Here is a 16,287-nt window from a genome sequence, read left to right as displayed (position 1 = left end):
TTTACAGTGCCCAGGCTTTCTCTCAGCCAGATTCAGCCTCTCTTTGCCCTAAATAGTAATAGATAAACATTATCAAATTATTAAACTCTTCTTCTAGATTCCTTATTCTAGACTGACCTGTATGTTAACACAGAAAAATAGGACAATACAAAAGGCTGGAATTGAACTTCACAAGATGAATGTAATTGATTATATTAAGGCTTGACTTTCTTGGCTTAACTGCTATGGATTCACATGCAATAATAATTTAAAAGACCTGATAGCAATATTCATTGACCACAATGATTCTGGCCATGTGCTAAGTTCTTTCCATGAAAGATTTTATTTAAATCAAGCAACAGTTCTATTAGTAGGCACAATTATTATCACCATTTTTAGCTATGAGGAAATTGAGAAATTAAGAAAGGCCACCAGGCAAATAAGGATAAAGCTGGGAATTGAACATAGGACAGTCGGAGTCTGGAACCCTAAGAAGTCTCCATCACAAACGTGATTGCACACCATCTTCAAGAACCTTAAATTTCAATCACATTGAATAACTTGCCTTTCCCTAAACAGACACAACTCTCTTGTCCACTAGCCTGTTACAAGCTGATCCTTCTGTCTAAACTGCCCTCCTCCATGGTAAGGTTTCCCACATGGTGGCTGTGGGGGTTCATATCTGTATGTACCCCAGAAAAATATTTTCATAAATTTAATCCATTCCTCTGGGCGTGAACCCATTATAAGTAAGACTTCTTGAATGAGGTTACTTCAGTTAAGGTGTGGCCCACCTCCATCAGGATGAGCCTTAATCCTGTTACTGGAGTCTTTTGTAAGCAGAATGAAATTCAGACAGGGAGAAAGCCACAGAAGGAGCAGCCAGAAGCTGAACATAAATGGAACACAGAAGAGAAGGGGGATACAAGGAGACACTGCCATGTGCCTTGCCATGTGACAAACTATGGGCCAAGGATCAGCAGCAGCTACTCCAGAATGCCAGTCTTCGGGGAGAAAGCATTGCCTTGATGATGCCTTGATTTGGACCTATTGCCTAACTTTGGAACTGTGAGCAAGTCAATTCCCATTGTTTAACCTGACCAGTTTCATGGTATTTGCTTCAGTAGTCTAGGAAGCTAAAACAATGGCCTGTAACTACTCACTCACAGTCATCTATTGAGTCCATGTCTCTGTGGGAGGGTGATTGGTGTGATTGGGAATCTACATGTCAAAATTTGAGTTATCTTACCCTTGGATCCACAAGTTAAACAAAAATGCATATATTGCTTTAAAATTATTTGTTTGCATGTCTGTTTCTCCCATTAGACCATGATTTCTTTATGGGCAAGAATGTTTTATTTTATCCCTGGAACCTAATACAACCTGGCCTTAAATAGATGTTACTCCGTCATTCTTAAAACATTTCAATGATTCCCAGTTGTATACTAGATAAATCCTAACTTCCATGGTATGTGATATAAGGCCCTCGATGATTTAATTACCTTTTTAGCTTTATTTCATGGCACTCTACTCCTTATACCTAAAGCTACAAACAGATTTTACTCATGTTTTATGGAATTTCCTCAAGTCTGTTTGGTACCCTGTGCATACACCATTTTTTTAGTAAATGGTGCTTCTACATGTGGCATTTATACATTGTCAGCTGAGCATATTTGAATCCTAGCTTAAGTCAAGCTTAACATTCCTCAGAATTCCTATCTTCAATAGTCCTTCCATGGACACATCTGTCTAATTAGCCCAAGAAAATTAAACTTTCTGCCCCATATTTGACCTACAGAAATACAGGTAAACACCAGCTGGGCATATCTGGCAAAATTTCTAGCAACAAAAGCACAAGTTTTGAGCTGTGGAAACTGGATTTATTTATTTGTATATGAGACTGGATGGGCCTTTGGAAACTTTTCTTAATCTTAGTGCCATTTTTAGCATCTGTTAGAGACATAAAAATATTTAACTTCTTGGCACAGAAATGGATTCTATATAGTGAAGTCTGGGGTGACTGTTTTGCCTCTGTGTAACTAGCCTGTAGTTAGTGCAGCTGACAGCTGCCTGTGGAATGAGCCTCAGCAAACATTGTGAATTTCAAAACAGCTTTGCCCAGAGCAGGGGTCGGCAGACTTTTTCTGCAAAGGGCCAGACAAGTAAATATTGTAACTAGAGAGCAGCCATAGCTGATATGTAAATGAATGGGCACGGTTGTGCTCCAATAAAACTTTATTTATGGATGCTGAAATTTGGACTTCAAATGATTTTCACATGTCCCAAAATATTATTATTCTTTTGACATTTTTTCCAACCCTTTAAAAATATAAAAGTCATTCTTAGCTTGCAAGCTGTACAAAAACAGGTGGCAAGCTAGATTTGGTCCACGGGCCAGTTTGCTGACCCCAGCCTAGATCAGCGGTTCTGAAACTGCTGCATTCATCAGAATCACTCGGAGGGCTTGTTACACAAGATTGCTGGGCCTCACTCTAAAAGTTTCTGATTCAGTAGGTCTAGGGTGCAGCCTGGGCATTTCTAACAAGCTTCCAGGAGGGATCCGGCCCTGAGGATAGTCACCTCTGTATAATGATATACAAGTGTCATCATACTCAGAGTCAGAGAATGTGGTGGAGAAGACAGGGCAGGCCCCCATCAGAGAGGAGGGAGAAGCTGCAGTTTCAGAGCCAGCAAAAAAGACAACGTAAACCTTCTCTGGGTCTCAGGTCCTGTGCCCTGAGAATCATCCCCAGCATCCCCAGCATCATCCCCATCATCCCCAGCATCATCGCCATCATCCTCATCATCCCAGCATCATCCCCAACATCATCCCCATCGTCCCCAGCATCATCCCCATCATCCCCAGCATCATCCCCATCATCCCCAGCACCATCCCCCAAATCATCCCCATCATCCCCAACATCATCCTCATCGTCCCCAGAATCATCCCCAACCCTCTGGAGGAAGAGGGAACTGGCCCTGTATGGGAGTCTCTGATGGGCAGGGGGGACAGCGGCGGGGGTGGGGGGCAGGGGGCAGGGGCTGAATTTCCCCCTTGATCTCTGGGGAAACTTTCTTTACCTGTGACAAGAAAAATCAGGGCGGAAACAGTATTCAAATGCGGTGGGAGTGGGGAGGAGGGGGGTTGTTTGTGTTTCAGTGTATGTTTTACTTGCAGTTCCCCTTTCTTTCACCAAAGTATGATGTGCAGAGATTTGTTTTTGAATCTTAGGGCAGCCACAGAGATGTATGACCTGCACATTCCTTAAGACCCCTGTGATTTAGATTTACAATTCTACTACCATCACTGGTTTGGGAGTCAGGCTGTTTGGATTTGAATCATGTTTTCCCCACCGACTTTGGCAAAGTTACCAAAATTCTCTGTGCCTCAGAACCCTCATCAGTAAAAATGGTGATAAAAATAGTACCTACTTCAGAAACTTAATGGACATTTCATGAGGCAATGCATGTAAAGAGCTTAAAACAATGCCTGGTATAGAGTAAGCGCTATATAAACATGAGCTCTTTTAATTAGGTACTCGCTGTGTGTCAGACTCAAATACACAGAACTGCTGCATGGGGTTGTTGAAAATGGAGGCTATCTTTATTTTTTGTTAGTTTTTAAAAGTTCTTCTTTTGTTCCCCACTGAATTTGGCAGTAAGAATCAAAGGGAAGAATATCAGATTCTGACAAATAGACTGAGTGATCTTTGAAAGATTTAAGTCCAGTCAGGCCCACCCTTTGGCTGGAGAACTCTGGTAGTCTCCCACAGCTCTGATATTAATGCTAAAGTCTGTAACTGGCTACAAAGCCTGGCCTGGCCTGGCTCTTCTCCACTTCTCCAGGCTCCTGTTAGTTCACTTTCTCACTTGCTCACTACACTTCATTCATTGCTCTTGTTCCCTTTTTTTTCTCTGCCCCAGGCTGAGCACCCCATACAATCCAATTGTGTTAAACTCCCAGTTGTGTTTTACGTATTTCACGCCTATCTCCTCGTCTTTGTTTACCAGGCTGCTATGACAAATACCAAACAAAGGGTTGGATTAAACAACAAGGATTTATTTTCTCACAGTTTCAGAGGTTCGATGTCTGAAATCAAGATTTCAACAGGCCATGCTTTCTCTTCAAATTCTGTAGGGTACCTGCCATAATCCTTGGGGTTCCTTGACTTGCATCTCTGCCATCATCACAAGGTGATCTCGCATTCCTGTCCTTGTGTCTGCTGACTTCAGCTTCTTACTGTTTGACCTTCTCTGGCTATGTCTTAACTTCTTCTGCTTATAAAGGACTCCAATAATATGGATTAAGGCTCACCCTGATACAGATGGGTCACACCATAACCAAAAATAACATCTTCCAAAGGTCCTCTTGAAATAGGGTCAAACCCACAGGAACACAGATTAAAAGCATGCCTTTTGCTGGGGTACATGTTCAATCTGCCACATGTCTCCACCAGATTGTAAATTCAGTGAGTGCAGGTGGTGGACATTCATTCAACCCTGAATACCCAACATCTAGCACAGTTCCTGGCACCCTATTGGCATCTGGACACTGCGTGTGGAATGAATGAATGTAGTGACCAAGGAAGTAATCAGAGAATGTCTCACAATGTTGGACTTGCTGGAATCATTTAGTCAGTAATTAAGTGAGAAGGCATTGGCAGGCTACGCTTACTAACAATAAAAACAAAACAACAATCTCTGCCATTTTCTGAGTGCCTACTATTCATTCAACAAGAATTTGAGCACCTACCATGGGCAAAGAACTTGTGGCTTTAGGCACATAGCGATGAAAGTGACAAAAACCCTGTCCTCACAAGGCATCTGGCACAAATACTTTATTTTTTTTTTTGTAACTTTATATTTTGATAGAATTTCAAACATACAAAAAAATTGCAAGAATAGTACAAGGAAACTTCATCTGCTCTTTACCAAGTTTTACCAATTGATTTAATTTTGCCCCAATTTGAGAGAAAAGTTTTCTTTTAAAGTTAACTTTAATATGTTTAGAGAATTTTTGGCAAAGAAGAATTTGGGGGTTCAAATGAGTTTGTAAAGATTTATTACAGGGCCAGTTCTCCTGTGGAATGTTTTATTCGTACAATTCCTTTTCCTCCCAATCATGAATCTCTGAGCTGACCATATGGTCCATAAAAATGGGGTGACTGCACCCTCAGCGTGGCGTTTGGGAAATGAATTAAGATGGTGAAATGTTTTAATAACCTCTGATGAAAGACATCATACAAAAGTAAAATACCTTTACTCCCTTTTCCCTTCTGTTACAGTGAGCAGCTGTGACCGATTTTATTTTCGTTACCAGAATTAGTACACATTTTCCCTTCTCTGGTTTCCATTTCCCTCATGGTGGGTTCTTGCCCTTATTCCCCCACCCCAGCTCCCAACAGTGTATCCAGCTGCCTTTACAATTGCATCATTTGTGAGCTCCAGTTGCCATGGCAGCGTGAGGGGTTTGGAGGCTGTGTTTTTCTTTATGAAGATTTTTTTGCATTCTTGATCTCAGCAGTTAGGCTTTCTGAACTGATTGACAATTCATATGCCATTTGGTTAACATTCATGTCAAATGGAGCTCTTTTAATTTTCCTGGCTACTTTCCCCACAACAGCTTATCTAATCCAGAGTTGCCACATTGTGCAATTCCAGGGGTTGCTACTCTCATTGTAATCAGTGGAAGTGGAGCCCCGTGGAGTTGTGCAGTCCACTCTCCTACATGCTGTACACTGCTGCCCCCTCAAACTCCACCCCTCCAAAGGATGAGGTATTTTTGGACAGTTCAGATCTACCCATTTAGGTTTTTAAATCTCCTAGGCCTTAGGATGTTTATTGACCAGCAACTGCTTGGTTGCATCTAAACCTAAGAAAGTGAGTTAAATGCTCTATATTTGTGGAATATCAAGGTAAACTATAACCTGCTTCAAGAAGGCTCTGGGCTTCTCGGTGAGAGCCAAACAGCACTTACAATTAGTCATTTGGTTCAATTTCCTGAGAATAGTTTAGCTTTGAATGTGTTAATACCTGCCAGCCCAAGACCACCAGGAGCACATCAGTAGTTGAAAACACATTAGTTGTTGAATGAGTTGGGTTTATTACTCATTGCAGTGAGGGAGAAGGTTCATCACAGGGAACTACAGGTGTATCTCAGTAAAAGGGGATTAGAAAGGTATTATAAAATGTGGGCATATATTAAGTGATATGGGGAAAGTTTAAAGACACAGGCCTTTGCTTTGGATTGAATGCTATTAGGAAGAGGGATAATTCTATAATTAGGTATCAATAAATCTTACCTGTAAGAAAGAAGAATGAAGCAAAGCTAAAGCTGTTATTGATACAGAAGCAGCAGTCATTCACTAGTAGCCAGAATGGGGGGCTATTTGGTAAGTTTTGTGACTTGGGCAATGATCATATTTTTGTTGACAGACATGATTATGGAGTGATCTTTTTGTCTTGATCCATCACAGACCATCACAAAGAGGCTCTGCCTGATGTCACTGTCCTGTAAAATTGGTTGTTTAACAACAGAACACCAAGAGAACCAGGAGAGATGCCGAAGTCGAAGACTGCTCTTTTCTTTCTCAAATAGGACTCTAAGAATTTTTTTAAAAATAGAAATGGGTATTTAAAAGGTAATAAATCCCTGAATTACATTTTATTTATGTTCCTAAATAAATAAATAAATCCAGAAATAATTTGCTGTGATTCTGAAAGATACTGAGTTTTCTTCAGCTTTCTGCCCATAGGCTTTTCAAAATGATAAATTAATTAGAGTTGGAAGAAAGCTTAAAATGATCTAGTCCAGAGGTTTGCAAACTTCTTCATTTAGATATTTGTGATGAGTGCTGATCACAGATAGGACTCCCTGTCAGATTTTGACAGCACCCCAAAACTCATGATGGTGAAGTAAAAAAAATTAAGAACATGATTCAAAATTAACAGAACTATTAATGGTGCATTGTTAACAGTAAGTGGAGACCCTGATGACAGTTCCTGAGCAATTCCAACCCATTCTTTAACTGTAATTCCAACTTATTCTTTTCCCACTCGAGAATAAGCACAAATTCATTCTCTAATATAATTTATATACAGTAGAAATGATTTGCATAATATAGTACTTTATGAAATTAGGGAATATTAATTGAGACAACCTCATAAAGTTTGCATAAAACTGTACATAATAGTAGTATAGGCACATTTCCCCAGTGAGAAGGAGAACCACCATCTATTTATTCTAAACTCTCATTGTATTGATGAGAAATGCAAGTCCAGAGAGGTAGAATGAGACACATGGGAGTTACAGGGTTCATCCATTAAAGGACTGTTCTCAAGCTGCTCACTCATCAGCAGCCTTCTTCATCATTTGTGTTCTATCCTCCCATGCTTGGTCACCCTACCTCCTTCCCTACTCCTTGATTCTGTCTGCTGGCATTGAGCCAGCCCCACCCATGCGTCCTCCACCTTCCTCCACGCACCCCTCTACCCCACACACTCACTTCTCCAACCTCCAACACCAGTTCTACCACACCCTCCACCACCACCATGTTCCTACCTTCCCAGCTTCCATTTAAGTGTGATGGAGTTAGCTAAGCTACTTGATCAGAATGAAACTGTGCATGGTTAAAGCCTGGAACATTTCCCTCAGACTGTTGTATTTTTTGTACCTCATTGGAGACAGCCTCATGTAACAAAGCTCCTCAATGAATGTTTATTGCATTTGCTGCAGTAGATGTTGTTCGTTAGAAAGGACTATGCACATTCCTCTAAGACTAGATGGGAGGAATATCTCTTCTCCAACTTTTACACTCTTCTAGCCAACTGCCCACGTGGCACTTCACTTCAAAATTCCACAGACAGTACACAGCGTGTCCAAAATGACACACTGGGCACTTTTCGTGAACACTGTCTCCCTGTCTCCTTCTTCTTCCCCTATCATGAATGGCACCACTGCCCACCAGTGGATCAAGTTGGAACCCAGATGTCATCTTTGATTTCTCTTTCCACAGCCCCACCTTAAATATGTCAACAAGTCTTGTTGGTTTTTCCTCCAAAATATATCTTGATTTTCCAGGTCCCTCTGCCAGTCTGTACCGTAACTGCCCTCGACCAGACTGGTCTTCCTGGCTCCTCTCTGATGCCACCCTTGCCCTAAGTCCAGTAGCCACACAACCAAAAGATTAACCTTAACATGCAAATTGCAGTATTTTGCTCTCCTACTTGAAACTCTTCCATCTCCATCTTTGGGCCTTTCAGTACTAAAAGATCCCTGCCTTCCGCTCAAACTGTTCTCATCCCTCCTTCTCCCTTGTTCACTTTGCTCCAGACTCCATGGCTTTCTGTCAGCTATAAAACAGGGGTCACAGACTTGGGGGCCTCCAGGAGCACGGCAGATGGTATCATGACTGCAGTGGGAGCTGCAGTGAACTGGTGCACCCACCACCCCCCTCCAAATGGGAAGAGCTTTCTCTGCCCCAGAAAACTGTTGCTGAGCAGGATGTGGTTCCTGATAGCCAGATTTTCAGATTTTTCCAAAAATGTCAGAAAGCCATGTTTTAAAAGAAATCACTCCATGTAAACATGATGGCACAGAATCCTGATTTGTTTTAAAATACTCTGTAGGCCAAAGGGCATCCTTCATGGGAATCCTGACTATGGCCACTGAGTCTGAATCTTCTAGCTTAGGTCATGTCAAGCTCTTTCCCACCAGGTGGAATGCTCCTTCTCTTGCTCATTCCAAGTCTCCTTCCTCTGTCTGCTAGGCCAGAGCTACTCTGGTCCACAGACTTTGAGCACCTCAACCTAGAGAACTGAAGACTGGTGCCAGGCTTGCAAACTGCTAACGGGCTTGTAGCAGGAAAAGCACAAAAGTTGAGGGTAATTTTGTAGCAATTCTACAGACTAATTTTTTTTTTTTTTTAATCATCATTTTATTGAGATATATTCACATACCACGCAGTCATACAAAACAAATTGTACTTTCGATTGTTTACAGTACCATTACATAGTTGTACATTCATCACCTAAATCAATCCCTGACACCTTCATTAGCACACACACAAAAATAACAAGAATAATAATTAGAGTGAAAAAGAGCAATTGAAGTAAAAAAGAACACTGGGTACCTTTGTCTGTTTGTTTGCTTCCCCTACTTTTCTACACATCCATCCATAAACTAGACAAAGTGGAGTTTGGTCCTTATGGCATTCCCAATCCCACTGTCACCCCTCATAAGCTACATTTTTATACAACTGTCTTCGAGATTCATGGGTTCTGGGTTGTAGTTTAATAGTTTCAGATATCCACCACCAGCTACCCCAATTCTTTAGAACCTAAAAAAGGTTGTACAGACTAATTTTATGTGTCTTGAATTTAATAATTTTAAATGGGGGCTTGAATTTTCTATGTTGGAGTCAGCAAACTTTTCTATAAATGACAAGAAAGCATATATTTTAGACTTGTGGGTCATACAATCTGTTCTCTGCTGTAATAGCATGAAAACATACGAGAGAGTATACAAAAGCATATGTGAAAGTATAAGTAAATGAATGACATGGCTGTGTTCCAATAAAATTTTGTTTATGGACACTGAAATTAGAATTTCACACTTTTACATGTCACAAAATATTCTTCTTTTGATTTTCTTCCCCAAATATTTAAAAATGCTTTCTACATCTCATGAGCTGTTCCAAAAAACATGCTGAGAGACCAGATTTTGCCCATAAGCCATAGTTTGCTGATCCCTGTTCTATGTAATTTATTTTTGCTTTTGCTTTCCAGGCAATTTATTTGTATTCTAATTCACAAAAGTACCTATCCACAATAGATTGGAAATTTTTTAAAAAATGAAAAATTGGTTTTTGACTACAGATGAAATTGGTTTTTGACTACAGGGAAATATTACTCTCAGCCTCATATCTAATGACACCTCCTTAAAGAGGCCTTCTTGAAATACTTTATCTAAAAGTAATTGCTTCTATCACTGATTAGATAGAAAATAAATAATTAACTTTTCTTTAGGTGTTATAATGGTTTTGTGGCTATGTTTAGGAAAATACATACTAAAATATGTATGGATGAAATGATAAAATGTCCTTTGCTTCGAAAGATTGGGAAGAAGGGTAAGTGAGTGGGAGTATATCTAGGACAAGATTAGTCATGCGTTGGTGACTGTTGAAGCTACGTGAGGGGTACATGGGTATTTATTAGACCTTTACCAATGTTATATATGTTTGAAATATTCCATAATAACAAGTAAATAAAAAAAGAGATCCTATTCTCCCCATCCTGCCCCATGGCATGTTTCTTATTTTCATAAGCCTTATCTCAGTTGTAGATGGTCTGTCTTCATCTGTCTTCCACACCAGAACAGAAGGTTCCTGAAGGCATGGGCCACTTTTATGTGGTTCGCCTTTGATCCTCATATTTTTTAAAAATAATTTTTTGAATGAATAAATAAGAAGAGATGGCAGTGAGAAAGTTAACTTTGGGAAACTGAAAAGTGGGTTGGAAAAGCATCCACTGAGAGGAGAAAGGACTTGATGCAATTAGTGCTGAAAATACAACCAAGAGACACCCTTTGGCTGCTTGCAAATTTTTTTTATTCAAAGGGTTAAAACTTTTGAAAAAATACCTTATCCATCTTTTTAAACCATATTATTCTCTTCCTGGTTTTCTGTAATGTATTTTAAATCTATATAATGGTCACAATCTTTGCCTTTGTGAAAGCTACAAATATTATAATCTTAAAATAACTTTTCTTCAACCTTCTAAAGCAATTTGGTGATGGTGGCTGTATTTTTTTAAATCAACAAGCTCCTGAGAGATGGCAAAATAGTAGAAGTATAAGGAGAATTTGTCCAGTGGTAGGGGTGCGTATGGTGGAAAACTAGGGGTTTAAAGCCTGAAACTGATTTCTCAGTGTGTGAGGAGAGTATTCTCAGTGTTCATTAAAGTATCTTCTGAAGACCACTTGCATCAGAATCTCTTGGTTAAAATGGCAGGTTCTGAGACTCTACCTCAGACCCACAAATCTGAAGGGGCAAAAGATGATTAGCAACACTCCGCAGTGTTAACTCGTATCCCAAGTTTTTGAAAGTGCATGAAGACCAGAACCCTTGATTTAGGGCACTTCTGAGCCTCTTCCTCCACCCCCACCCCTCACCCCACCCCCAGCAATAAGTGACATGTCTTGAGAGTTCACAATATGCCACATAATTTTCTAAGCTCTTTGCATATTTTTAAAATTCCCATAATGAATCTGGGAGGGAAGTACTATTATCCCTATTTTACAAAAAAAAAAAAAAAAAAAAGCAGAGGCAAAGAGGTTTAAATAACTTGCCCACAGTCACAAAGCTAGAAGACTGCAGAGCTGAGCTACAGACCCTAGCAACCTGGTAGCAAGAACTAAAATCCCACTGCGCCTTTCATGTGAACTGCTCTGTCTTTAGAAGACTAAGATGTTTCCTCCTCAGACTCATAAGAGAAGCTCAAGGACACCATTTCAATGCCTCAGTAGATGAGACAGTCACCAAAGAATCCCAGCTGTCCTGCCTGGAAAGGCATTATACAATACAATCAAATTGCTATAAATCTTTTAAAGACAGGAAGCTGACCCCATTTTATTAGGTTAAGTCTTCTTGCAATAGGCAAAAGGAAAAAAAAGAAATGAAACAAAACAGTTTGGGGGATTTTTAACCAAAGGAATGCAATCAAATCCAGGGAAAGTAAAGTTTAGAATTTGACTTATCCAGAAAATTCCATCAGCCCTTTGTAACTTCCTCAACCATTTACAAATTCTGTCAATTCCTATATTATTTTTCTAACCTGGCTTTGTATTATATTATTCTCTAACTTCTGTTAGATAATCCAGTCTCTCAGAGAATATTATAAACTCTTCAAGTGCAGGGAGGGGCTGATGGAATTAAAACCGTTAAGCACCTTATCTCATCTGCAGGCAGATGGGTGCTTACATGAGGTATTTTATCTAATCTTCATGTCCGTGAGAGAGGGTGGGTACCTTTGGAGTCAGAGGGATGCTCAGGAGGCCTATGGGGTCTGGGAGGAGACTGGTCGCCTTGTACCTTGAACTGGTCCTTGGCTTTATGGTGCTGGACACTGCTTGTCCAGGCCCTGGTGCACGGCCATCCCTCATTGATAAATCATGCCGCTGAATGCACAAAAGACTATTGAGAAACCTCAGTCTCAATGAACATCTTTAAAAGAAACTATCAAACAGCCAATGTGATCAGCATATTCTCTCCCTGTAAACAAATTCACCTGAGAAACCAAATTATAATTAGAAGACTGTTTGATGAGTATAGAGACAAAATAAAGCAAATTATGTGATTATGAAGCTCCACAGCTCATAGCCTCAAGAGTTCTTCCCAAGCCAAGGGTTTTAACTCCTAAGAGAACAGAATATATACTGTGATTTTCTCTCCAGACAGCTCAGAAATAATGTTGGATTGCACTGACATTGTCTCATACCGTTTTCTCCTTTTCCTAACCTTAGCATCAGGAATTCTTACTCTGATATGGGAGCCCTCAAAAATTGCATGAAAAATTTGTATGTAGTCATATTGGTACTGGGGAAAGAGTTCATACAATTCATTAATTAAAAAAATATATATTATACACATATATATAATTTTTTAAAATTAGTAAGTGTAATTTAAGTTCTTTGTAACATTCCAATATTGAAAACATATTCACACCAACATAGGCACAAGAATATTAATATATTTATATTTTCAATGCAATTATACTATATACAGTACATTGTTCAGTAATTTTTTCCCGTATCATGGACAGCCTTCTGGCATTCTTTGTAGCAATTGCACAATATACCATAGAATTGTTTTATCTTTATTTTTCCATTCCTCTTTTTACAGTAAATTGTGTTACAGCATCCTTCATGAAGTTCCTCTAAAGAACCAGTTTCCTGCTTCAAATCCTTGGCCCTTATGTTCTTCCCAGAATACTTTTGCTCCAGATCTTCCCCTGGGTGATTCCTCGCCCCCTTCATTCCCTCTGCTGTAGGGGGCAATCCTAGCAAGGCTGCTTTTTCCTGGGACCCACAAATACATCCTGTGCTCAGGACAGGCGTGTCAGCTTGGCAGGATAAAACACAATCCCTTAGTAGATGAGGGGACGGCGGGCACATTCATTTCCCTATTGCCCCGAGCATACGTCAGCTTTCACTGGAGACAGTCTGGCTCTGGTGGGCCTGTTTTACCACACCCAGCGCACACTCCGGTGGAATATCTGTCCCAGCCTGGGGCTCGGTGGGTTTCCTCCACCGCGGCAGCACACGAACACGGCAGAGGGGGCTGCGGGCCGAACATCACCCCACCTTGGTCATGGGCGGAGACCCTCTGGCTCTGAGGAACCGCCGCGCACTGGTGATGCAGACTTGGCTCTGTCTCTTCTCTCCGTGAGTGAAACGTCTTTCTATTTGTGTGAGTCGTGCTTTTGCTGGCCACCCCGACACCTGTATTGGAGTGGGTTGCCATGTCTTTAGGTGTGTCTCCATTAGCCATCCTTTCTAAAACAGTTCCCCTCTACCCCTCACCCCTCACCCTACCAGGCAAAGTTCTACTCCTTTAACTTTCTTCCTTTTTCTTCATAGCACTTAAAGCAGCGTGAAGTTAGGTTAGATGTCCGTGTGTTCCTTGTTTCCTTGTCTGTCCTCACACTGTACTTTAAGATGTTCAAGAGCAGGGCTATTGTCCTTTTCCCTCTGGGTCTAGAACTGAGCCTAGCACAGAGTTGATGCTCAGAAAATATCTGATGAAGGAATGAGTGCCTGTTGTTCACAGTCTCATACAAGAATTTCAGGTTTCCTAGAATTAGGATAACTGGTTAATGAGAAAGTCCATTCAAAATTTGGACAGACGCTGCCAAATTATTCTCCCAAAATGTCACACTAAGTTATATTGCTTAGAGGATTGCATGAGAGGATCTTTTCCCTTAAATACTGATCAAGAATAAATATGCTCTTACTTTTTCTCAATATGATAACAGAAAAATGGTTATCTCACTGTCATAATTTTTGTTTCTTTTGGTCTGAGTAAGGTAATTTTTATATATATATATATATTGCTTATTACTATTTTGCCATTTGTAAATTGCCTTTTCCACATAATCACATTCTTACAGGAGTCTTTTAACTAGAAGGTTAACAACTATTTCTCCCTTTTAACATTTTTAGACATGCTAATTCCATTATATAAGATTAAAAATTAAAAATTAACTTTTAAAATGGTAGTATTAGTAGTTCCTTACTATGTGCCAGTGCTATTCTAAGTATGGTGCATGTATTATGTAATCACTTCAATAACCTTTGATGTAAGTACAGTTATAACTCCCATTTTGTAGATAAGCAAGGAGGTACAGAGAATAAGTGAAAAAAGTACACTGCAGAGAGTGGTAGTCTAACCACTTACCAGTGAGGCCATCCATAGTCTTTATTCCTGGAGGCTGTTTCTGAACCTTCTCATTTACAGATCTTGCTTGGGTGGATCACTTTTGTATAGATTACAGATTTTATTATTTGCATGTGGATCTTTCAGAATCACCTGACCAGGCTTTAGAGATGAGGAAACTGATACAGAGATTGAGTAACTTCCCCAGGCCCACAGGGGCAGGCCCATCTTTCAAAATCACATCTTTGTGATTACAAAGCCTGGACTCTTTCCAGACACTGCCGTCACCCAGGAAAATGCTGGACGGATACATTTGCTCAAATCATGCCTGTTGAATTGGTTTTTCCAGAGCTGGGACAAAATAGACACAGAACCATGATCAGAGTGTTTTCCATTGGGTGAGAGGAAAAAACAGTGACCTCCCTGACCAGGCCTGTCCAGACACTGTAGTGAGGCTCTCATGACTTCATCCAATCCGCTTTGAAAAGCTCTAACCTCTGGGAAGGGTGTGGGAAACAGACGGGAAGCAAGCTCTTGGTCAAGTGACAGGACCTGCAGAAACCTTACATGTGTGAGTTTGAGGCCAGTGAGGCAAGAGGAAACAGGGAACAGATCTGGGAAGATTAACTCAGCTATGATTAGGTTTTTGGAAATAGGAAATCAACAGAGGCTTTTAAAAAAGCATTTTTCTTCATTATTGAAGTTATCATGACAGCTAAAAAACCAAAATTTTGCTACTGTAATTTACCCCCACCCTCCTCTTCCCTCAGAATATCTTGATCTTAACAGTGAGCCATGTGAATTAAAAAACAAAAAAAAGTCGGAGTCTGCTGGGGACAGAAGTCAGCTGTGGAATATGCATCTTTATTTTTTGTTAGCCCCTGTTTGCTTTTTTGGGGGATGGAAAGTTGGAAGGTTGAGGCATGACTGATGCATTGAAACCTGCAAGGAATAAAGGAGTCTTTCTTTTTTGCTTATTTATTTTAATTTTAATTCAATTTTATTTTACTTTTAATTTTTATTGTGGTTATATAAAATACAACATAACATAAAGGAGCTTCTTGACCAAAAAGTTGGTAATTATTTTTCTCTTAAAATATCACTTTAATATTTTAAATATTAAATATATATTAAATTATTTATATACATTATAATATATAAATTATATATATTAAATATATATAAATATAACATTAAACATGAAAATTTTTAAAGCCTTAAAAAAAAAGAAAATTAGTATCTTAAAATTTGCCAGTTCTAGTCTAAGAACTTAACAGGCATTGTTTCATTTAATATTCCCAATAACCAATTTTTTCTCTCCCTAGATTACACATCAAAACCTCAAGTATTTGTTGTGCACAAAGGATCTGCCAAGTGCCATGGGGGATCCCAAGAGAAGAAAGCCACAGTCCTTATCCTTGAAGAGTTTAGAGTGTTAAGGAGATAAGACAGATTCATGATTATGTCACATGTAAGTCAAAATATAGGGGCCAAAAGATGGGATATTCATTCAGTGAAATTGGAATAATAGGCTTGCCATTAGGAAAAAAAGGGAAGTATGAACTCTATATCAAATCTCACATTAAAATAAATTCCAGATGGATCACATAATTTAATGTAAAACCAATGAAACTCTATTGGTACTAGAAGAAAAAAATAAAACATGAGTGCATAATTTTATAATCTTGGCATGGAGACAATCTTTCTAACCATGATGCTAACTCCAGAAGTCATAAAGGAAAGACTACCAGTAAACACCAAAGATGTTTAACAATAATTAAAGACATTCAAACTAAAACGAGTTTTTTTCCCACATAGTAGATTGTAAATTTTTAGGTATTGATATTGTCCAGGGTTAATGATGCTGCAATGTCTT

This window comes from Choloepus didactylus, chromosome 2, assembly GCF_015220235.1.
Source record: "Choloepus didactylus isolate mChoDid1 chromosome 2, mChoDid1.pri, whole genome shotgun sequence".
Classification (NCBI taxonomy): domain Eukaryota; kingdom Metazoa; phylum Chordata; class Mammalia; order Pilosa; family Megalonychidae; genus Choloepus; species Choloepus didactylus.
This window is presented reverse-complemented; position numbering follows the sequence as displayed.